The sequence below is a fragment of the Photinus pyralis genome, unplaced genomic scaffold (genome assembly GCF_008802855.1).
Source record: "Photinus pyralis isolate 1611_PpyrPB1 unplaced genomic scaffold, Ppyr1.3 Ppyr1.4_LG4, whole genome shotgun sequence".
NCBI lineage: Eukaryota > Metazoa > Arthropoda > Insecta > Coleoptera > Lampyridae > Photinus > Photinus pyralis.
The window spans coordinates 43,016,064-43,023,011 of NW_022170511.1; the positions used below are offsets into that span (position 1 = coordinate 43,016,064).

The window sequence follows — 6,948 nt, forward strand, 5'->3', positions numbered from 1 at the left end:
CACGAATTTCTCCATCTTTTTTTTGTATACTCGTATGAACCATATGCATATGTTATGTTGTCGCGCAGAAAATTGATTGCTCTTTTCAAATATATTTAAAAAACATAGGCATTGCATTCAAAAAACAAAAGTTGCTACGATTTCCGGTTTAACCGGAAATTTCAATATGCGTTCGGATAGATCATAATGTCTGTAAAACTATATTTGACAAATTTTCCGCTTCTCGTCTAATAAAACAGATATTAAGATCAATAAGATGACTCGAACGCACTGTATAGTAAGTGAGAGGTCTTTCAACAGTTTCCAAGCTCCACTGTGTTTTAACAACTCTGCGCAAAGTGCGAAGCGAAATAAACAGCGCGATGCGTGGCCCAGTGAATGTCGAGATGACTTGCTCCACTATGTTTCTACCCGCATTTATCAAATTGAGGTTGCGTTTGCGTTTTACGTTTTAATTATAAAAGACCACCATAAAACAACGTATAAGATAAGAAAGTAAAACTCTCAGTAGCTCTAAAGCGAAAAAAATTTTTGAATGACACATTTTGCAAAAATGAAATGTTACCGTATCGCGGAACAATTAACGACGAAGGCGTTTATTAACAACGAAACCTAACACTATAATACATGTTGTACATTATGTACAAATATACACAGGTAGGCGTCGATTGGTGAGCTAGATGGCCGCAACTGGCCATCCATATTCCAGCAGCACTAGCTATAAAGTTTCTACTGCTTAAAGCTTGTTGTTATTGGTATATCTTGTTCCTCCTTATGGTAGGTAGGGTGCCCGTTTTTCTTGGAGCCATGCGATTTTCTGATCCCAGTCACCATTGGGGTTTGTAGGCACAGAATCCAGAAACTGAAATGAATGGGTCTTAGATGCGTTTAGTTTAAGCCACCAACGGGTTGTACAACGTAGCGTCTACGCGGAGGGCGTCAGCGTGCAGAGCAATGCCGACGTTGGGGGCTTGTGGGATGTCGTTCACGTACATGTTAAACAATGTTGGCGATAGACTCCCTCCTTGTGGCACTCCAGTGACGGCAGGTGTTTCATTCGACAATTGGTTTTCTATTCTGATCAGTCTAGAAACTGAGTGGGTGACTGGGTATGATGTATCTTGCCTAGCAGGCCATGCCTTTTCGTTATCAAACGACGGAGCTACGGTGACCTGGGCTCTGTTGTAGACTTCAGAGCAACAAGACGGATAACTTGTAGGGTTGTAGCATGTTGTCTACGAAACCCGAACTTCCCAGGTTTTATGTTGGGTTGCAGTTTCGCCAGTAGCACCTTTTCGAAGATCTTACACAGAGCTAGAAGGGACATGATTCTGTAGCGCTGCGGTTCGGCTAGAGCTCATCCGGGTTGGTTGTGCGACAGGTGCTGTTAATGGAGAGTTTGATGTTGTGGCTCTTTCTTCTATAGCTTGCTGCTGCAATCCGACGCTAGGTGGTTTTTAGCACCACTAACGCATCGGGGTACAAAACTGCAGTTCACAATCACATGACTTGATTGTCATCTTAATCCATCGCCGTTTGTAAGTCAATTTAATTACCGGCTTTTACAGTTATGGCGTCTTCGGTCGTTTTTTTTCAATATTTGTGATCTTTGTTCCGGATTATCATTTACCCCATTTCGAGCTTCCCTAGGAGAATGGATACTCAACAAGTTCTACCTACTGGGTACGCGTTTTTTAAATTTTTTATTAAATATTATGGAATAATCCCCAATTTTTCTCTGTCGACTCCTCCCTTCAGGGTTGTAGACCCTTAACTTGTCTAGGACTTTTTCCCCTTCAGGGTTTTTGTACCTTTTAAATTTTATGGAATTCAACCATGTACCGTTTTCGGTCGATCTCTATGTTGACCTGATGATGGCATTTTCCGAAACATGTCGCCATTAAATACTTATATCTTTGTATACTAAATGAAATTTATGGGGAAGGTTTTGTGATCTTTGTTCCGGATCAGTAGGTAGAAGCCGATGCAGGTGGTCTGGTCTGAACGACACAGACGTGGCTTCTTGGCATTTGGGTTTCCGTATTTATACCGACCCCTTTATTGCGGAAGTTCGGCCGATGGCGGGTCAGGTGTCGCAAAAAAGTCCCTGTGGCAGGGGTTGATAGCGGGGCCGAGTCGAGCGAGGTGACAGGTCCCGCCGACGCCGACGGCCGGATGTACTTGCTGGAGTAGGTGGCGGTGACGTGGTACTCGTTGTTGTCGCGGTGGTGTTAGGTTGGCGTTTGTAGTTCAGCCACGAATTAATGTGTGCGACAATGGTCTAGTGGTAAGGATACCCGGATTGCACTCGGGCGGCTAGGGTTCGATTCTTTGCTACGAAAAAAGTTTTTTTTATCCGAAGGCAAAACCGAAAACCCAACTTACATCGTGATCCATTCGACTGTAGTTTCATTGGCGTAACTGCTACAAACCCCTGCCCCGCTGGCTTGCAGTATGTTATATACAAAAATAGAGATAAAAAAGTAGATATCGCATTTGTACTCAAAACGTACATATATCTTTCGTATTTCCCATCATTTTGAACCAAATAATTTTGAACATGAAAAAGCACATTTTCGCCATGAATCACAAAATAGTTTTAAACTACATTGAATACGTTGTGTCATTTTTTCACAGAACTGTTAATAAAAATAAGAAATCAAAAAACTAGTGAACATAAATGCTAGATACCTATCTCTCGAACTCAAACAGTAGAGACACTTTTCGACATGTACGACTACTGGGTCCTGAGTTGTTGAAGCTCTCCCTTTCTATATTCTCTGTTTAAAAATAGCCTCGAATCAATTTGAATGCCCTGGACTCTCACCTTGGACAGGGAAATTCTATTTGATTAAGATGCTCCCACACTTCATCCCGCCTGGAAACGAAATAAACAATTCCTTATGAACGTGTCAACTTTACAGATAAAAATACTTTTGAGTGTTCAAAATTGCATCGTACGAAACATATGCTTTGCCAATTTTTTGAGCGCGTGCCAAAGTGAGTGTCAATTTCATGGCTATCTGCACATAGATCTATTTATAAGCGCCTATAATAAGACGATTTTTTTTACATTCAAACCTTGAAAATAATAAATGTGTATATGTGTACCTACTGCAAGTAACAGTTCTATATACGAGATTCTGTTTAACGGCATAAAATTTTTCTTACCAGGGAGATCATTTTTATAGGACAGTGACTTCCCCAGGCGAAATGATTCATGGTAGCTGTTCTCCTGCACTTTCCTTCATAATACCGAACGAACCCTCTTTAGCTTTGCGATTGTTGAGGTTGGATTATGGTTCTCCACTACGGGTACTTAAGTCCTTAAACAAATACAGGGTCGCTATTAAAGAAGGAACCAAAGCTCTCACGCTCAAACTATTTGAGATATAGACATGAAAATTAGAACGCTTCCGTTTGACTTATTATGTCACATATTTTGAGGTTAAAAAAATTTTGTAACGCATAGTTTTTGAGTTCGACCGCCATCTTAAATTTTGCTAAAGAGCAATAGGTCATGTGATACATCATTAAAAAGCTTATTTTTTTCTCTTTCTTACTACATACCTTAAGCATGAATGATGTTCGAGAGTTTTGGGTTCCTGCCGATGTCATTTTGCAAAAGTGGTTATTCTACTCTAATTCTAATTTCAAGTTACCGAATCTTCCTCACAGTTCCACATTATAAATTAGAAACCAATTGCCACAATTACCTCTATTCTCGATTTCGAATGTAAGTATAAGATGTTTCTAATAGGCAAAAATTCAAAATTTGTTTATTTAGGATGGATGTAATGATAGCTATCTATAACCAAAGACCATGCTATAACTGAGTGGTAATTGTACCATTATAATAAATTCAAAAGATGGTAATCTTGTTCTAAGCTGCTCAATTAATTCTCAACACACAATCCCATTAACCACGTACCCCGATTACTGTCATTGACGGAGACCGAGACTGCAGACTTGTACAAGTTTCCTAACCCCAAATACTAGTGCTCTGACGGTCATCGAATTGGCTCACATGATTTCGCCGCTGAATTTTCGAACGTTAGCACTTTTCTAATATTTTCCAGTTAAAAATGCGTCAATTTTTTACAACTAAAATATAATCAAGGTCCCTAATATGTCATGCAAAAATCACTTAATTTATCGGCAATGATTTTAAGTAGCCGATTGATTAGCCTTGCACTTAAAAAGGCCCGAAATTAAATGAAAGAACCATCGCTCCGTCCGTTCCAAACTTCATATATTCCACGAATACTATAATAGTACATACCATTTATTAACAGTTTGTTAGGTAAGCAAACAAACGGATTGACATAAAACGAACTTTTAACGTCGAAAAGTTGGATTAGTAATACATGAGTAAACATAACCTTCAGTAGCGATTGATTATTTATCGATTTATAAATAATTTAATGAATAGTGACCCTTGGTAAAGTAACTTATTGTCAACGCGACGGAATTTCCTGACCGCTTTTCAATTATCGGGAAATCTGAAGGTGGCTTTTTATTAGGGGGTGTGTCGCGTTCCACATGAAACTAGGTCATTATTCACCTCGTTCTTTTGTAAACAGAGGTGCAATCTCCTCTTTTTATAAATTCATATCTCAATTGACCGAAAATTGTGTCACCGACGCACATCGTTTTCGGACATTGATTTTTCCCGGCACTAAAAAATTACATACGTGGCGTGGTGTCTAACTTTTTAAAGTGCAAACTAGAATGTACACAGTTTTGTTGGACTCCGTTTTATACACCTAAAAACTAAATTGTTAGTAATAATAACACTTATTTTGTTTGTTTCAGGTAAGCGCTTTGTTACAGTAATCGTGGTGCGGTAAGTGTAATATAGAAATTCTCACAGTTTTTTGATGCCCTTGATATTATATTTAACTATAAATTAGTTTCATACAAAAAGTTCGAGGTTTCGTTGACCATTGACCAAGGTTAAATGACATTATTTTCTTTTTTTTTCTACTGGGAATTGTCATTTGACATTTATTTATATAAAATTAAATCAGTAATTTTCGCCAGGAATTAACATTAGGTATTAACGAGAAGCTAAATGAAAACGGTCCTTAAATACTTAGATTGCTTCATATCAGTTCATTATTATATTATTATACACGAAAATTTGTAACGCGAGCGCGAGTTTTACTATTTATCACTTCACCATCAATTTTAGGATTGAGGCTGATCACAATCCAATTTGCGTATACCTACAAGGTCCTGCAAATAGTGCGTTGATCTTTCCTAGCACGAACTTGGTAAAAAATATAAGAAAACCTTTTGTGCAAATATGTCAACTATTGCGCATCTGCAGAAATTATTTTTGAATGGACAGGGCGTCCCATTTTACGGTGTCAATAAATAACTGATTTTTGAAAATAAAACACCCTGTATATTTATGGAAACCAATTCACTTTTTGATTTTTTGTCAATGTTCACTTTGATGAATCGTAGCTACCATGATTTTGAAGTTAAGAAAAACATTTGATGAATAATCTTAATTTCAACAAAAGGCAACACCTTGATAATGAGAAAGTTGGATTTAATGATACAGGGTGTTCCGAACCCACTGTTGCAGGACCCTGTATATGCTGAAAATGATAAACTTTCTCGGAAAATCTGGAAGACATATCATCTTTCATAGAAAGAATGAGTCACGTCCGATTTCATTCCTTATCGTCGGTGACTAATTATCGACTTGATGGCGCCTCGAGAATGTCCTAGAAGGATCGATGCAATATTTTCAGTTATATCATTTCCGATTTAAGCGGACGCTATGTTAATCACAATTATGTAATTTATGTAACATTACTCATACGATGTATTTATTTACGTGTGCGTGTGCGACAGTTTAATGGCTTACGGAAGTTGACGGCGTCAGTCGGTCAGGCGTTGACAGTAGATAAGACTATCTTAATGGGGTTTCTGTGCCTAGGACAGCTAAGTCAAAATTTCATTCTCTAATTTCGAGCCCATGGAAAGCGATGAATCTGCAAAATTAAAAGGCCGTAGGTTTTATTTATGGCGCTAGCACGCGTAATTCGTGAAGCTAAACGAATCAAATGAGCTAATTATTAAAGATGGCCGCGTTAACTTATTAGTACCATTTTGTGGGCGTTCTTCCCAAATGGAAAAGAGTGGGGACGGATCCAGAGAAGACAGATTTCATTGAGATTTAAGGCATATGTTTTTGGCTCAGGGTAGCATCAACTGCGTGGTTCAAAATATAGTAACTTTTTGGGTTTGTAAACGCGATCCGTGAAAATAAGGTGATTAGAAGAGTTTCTACGAGGAAGGTGCCAAGAAAATTAGAATACGTGTTTGAGACTACTTGAATTTTGTGTTTACGCAAGAAAAAAATTATTGCACAACACGTCATATAAATTTACCGACGTAAGTTGAATCCATCCACAGGAAAAATAAAATCATTGTGCAATAGGTAACCTACTCTAATTGAAAGTCGCAACAAAAGGCACTGTTTTCTATCAACGACCACCCCTCTTACCTCTAGAGGAGACTGACTTTATCCATGATATTCTAATGAAATGTCTCAACAGCGGGAATTAATTCCTTCTGCCCTCCTCTCCAACATTTTTTCGATTTCAGTTATAATTCCAAATATCTTTCTATTGGGTTGTAACAATCATCAAGCTATTGTCTAAATAACAAGCAGTAAGCACGGCGTCTTCATTTAAAATCCTTTACCCTGTTCAATTGGCAAATTTCGTCGGGGTGCTAAAAGTGCGCTTTATTTGCACAAGAGTGCGCTTTATTTGCACAAGAGTTGTGCGTGCAGAATTTGTACTTTTTATTTATATGTTACCGTCTTTTGGAAATCCCGTTTTGTCCCGTACCCCTGTTTCTCACCGTTCCCGTGGGCACTTCGTGAAGTTCTTCCGGAGTACACCTTCACGCCTTCGAAGAAACCTA

The 6,948-nt window shown here is 38.4% G+C and overlaps 1 long non-coding RNA gene across 2 annotated transcripts; it reads right to left on the minus strand.

Moving 5' to 3' along the window:
* Positions 1–576: 576 nt before the first annotated feature.
* Positions 577–3,741, minus strand: LOC116169291. 2 transcript variants are annotated; one of them, XR_004144927.1, is made up of 5 exons: positions 3,571–3,741; positions 3,172–3,326; positions 2,386–2,878; positions 994–2,334; positions 577–862 (listed from the first exon to the last, which is right to left on the minus strand). It is a non-coding gene; the product is annotated as an uncharacterized LOC116169291 (long non-coding RNA). The 2 variants fall into 2 exon arrangements; XR_004144926.1 differs by having other exon boundaries at positions 577–2,334.
* Positions 3,742–6,948: the final 3,207 nt, after the last annotated feature.